The following is a 2,750-nucleotide window of genomic DNA, read 5'->3' as shown; positions in this document are numbered from 1 at the left end:
ATTTTGAGTTACCATGCTTACTTAGTTTGATAATGACATATGTGATCAATCGTGTTACATTGTATCTCTTTTTATATGATGAAATGTCAATCATGTATGATATGATGGAATTGAGCATGTGATTGCTTAAGTATGATTTGTTGAGGAATGTCCTTCCGACATTTCTGTCCTTGGACATCGGAGGGAATAGTATGGGATGTTCTTCGAAGGTGCCCATCAACACTTTCCCGAATTATTGGATGACATACTTAGGACTTGTCTAGATGTATGGCTAGGATGTCCTTGTCGTATCAGACCCGAATCGGAAGGGTATTGAGACCGAATGACCCGTGGTAGTAGTGTGGTTTGATGGGCGCTCAAGACCGATAACCAACCCGTGAGAGGACATAAATCATACTACAGATACCTGAAAGGGGCCATTTATTGGTAGGGTTGCAAATAGCTAGACATGGGCTCACAGGTGCTCGAGACCGGTAACCAACACATGAGAGGACATGAGAGCTTCCCGTTTACTATTTGTGGATGACCAATAGGGTTGATGAGTCCATAGTCCGAGACTATGCTAACTCTAGTGTGAAGGATACCGGAAAGGTTCGTCGGGGACTAGGAATGGACGTATCTGGATCTGACATGATATGACTGAGTAGATGACTTGCATTGGGCTAGGCTTTACTATGACATGTGCCAATACTTGGACCAAATGGTTATGTGAGAGAGCGGTGACTTAAACCCCAGCCATGGATTTGTCCCAAGGGATGCAAGACCCAATTCCCCGGCTTGAGTGATTGAGACCTACCCAAAGAAGTATGGTGCTATGACTTAAAGCATGTCTACCATAGAGACTAGCATATGTAGAGTTAGAATCATACTTGCATCATATGTCTCATATCATTTTGCATCATATTATGTTTTGTATCATATGACTTGTGTATTATGGAATAACTTGCTGAGTTCTTTTGAACTCATTCATTTTTGTGCAATTATTTTGTTAGACTATTCTTCAGGTTTTGAAGAGACTGATGACACATCCTACAAGGTGCCCTATGATGAGTCATACTACCCTCAGGGTAGTAGCTACTATGAAGATCACGGTGAGGGTACCGAAGAGGATCATGCTTCGTACCAGGATTAGTCCGGTATTGGTGTGGGAGCCGCCGTACTGGGTTTCTTACATCTATGTTTATGAGGACGTATTGTATAAGACCGAGGAAACCTTAGCCTAGGTTTTATGTTGTTATTCTAGAACTTGGATTTGTAATTTAACTTTCTTTGATATACTCCTTTGAATTTTTGGACTTGTAACCTTACTTGAATTATCTACTTTCCGTTGCCATTGAGGGAGTGACTTTCCGCCCACTCTCTCTCTTTTTGAATCATATATACTTTGGTATCATTTTGTTCCGCACTCTGACTATATGTTTATCTTATCCATAATTCTTTTATTATATGCTTTTACCTTGATTATTACTGTTCATGATTGTGTTATCACGTATGTGGGAGGCATGGTTGCTCGATACTTGATCCTTGGGGCTGTGGATCACATACCCGGGTATGCCCGATGGGGTACCGGCTGGGTGGATGTGACACAATGCAAGTCATCTAGTAAGTCACATCTACTTGGGGTTAGGTATGTCCATTCCTTGCTTCCCATGATCCTTTCCAATACCTTTCCCACTAGAGTCACCGTCTCCTTCTCGGCTACGTAGACTCTTAACTGTCACATCCACCCAGCCGGTACCCTATCTAGCATACCTGGGTGTGTGATCCACAGCCCCGAAGATCAAGTATCGAGGAAATCATCCTCCCACATAAGCAATAACATAATCATTGACAGATAAAGTCAATGTGCAATAATAATACTCAGGAGATCTAAATAAGGAAAGAATAAGATTATATAACATCAGAGTGCAAAAGATAACAGGTAAGTATCTAATCAAAAGAAGTAGAGTGAGGCGGAATCTCACTCCACTAGTGCAGTGGAAAGTAGCTTGAAAGAAAGAAAAGAAAGTACAATTGTTCCCAAAAGAGAAAGTAAACAAAACTAAACTAAAGAGTTTTCAACTTTATAAAGAATATCTTTTTAAGTATAGGCTTTTGAAATCAGGCACGGACGCTTCCACTCCATGGTCGAGCTAATCATAGGACAAAGCATGATCACACGAGGGATCTTCACCGTAATCGTTGTAAATGCTATTACCCTACGTGAAGTATACCTCTTCACCTTGTGCTTCCTCATATGGACCGTCATAATATTCAGAACTTGTAGAGAAGTCTAACAAAAGATATTGTACAAAAGGAGTGAGTTTCAAAGAAACCCAATAAGGCAAGTTAAATCCACAATAACATAAATAACATGATTACAGAACATAACATGATGCAATATGATATGAAACAAACAATGTATGTATGAATCTAACTCTATGTATGCTGGTCTCTATTGGCAGACATGCTTTAAGTAATAGCACCATACTTCTTTAGGAAGGTCTCATCTCGCAATGCCAGTTGGTAGTGGGTCCTCCATCCCTTTGGACAATCCATGGCTGGGGGTATAGGTCACCGCTCTCTCACATCACCATTGGTCTAAGTATTGGCGCATGTCAAGGATAAGCCTAGCCAGATGCAAGTCTTCTACTTAGTTATATCAACTCAGTTCCAGATACGTCCATTCCTCACCCCTAGCGATCCTTTCCGGTACCCTTCGCACTAGAGTCAGCATAGTCCCTGACTACGGATTCATCAACCCTATTGGT

This window comes from Hakea prostrata, unplaced genomic scaffold (assembly GCF_041222555.1).
Source record: "Hakea prostrata isolate BN-2017 unplaced genomic scaffold, UWA_Hpros_2 contig_79, whole genome shotgun sequence".
Lineage (NCBI taxonomy): Eukaryota > Viridiplantae > Streptophyta > Magnoliopsida > Proteales > Proteaceae > Hakea > Hakea prostrata.
This window is presented reverse-complemented; position numbering follows the sequence as displayed.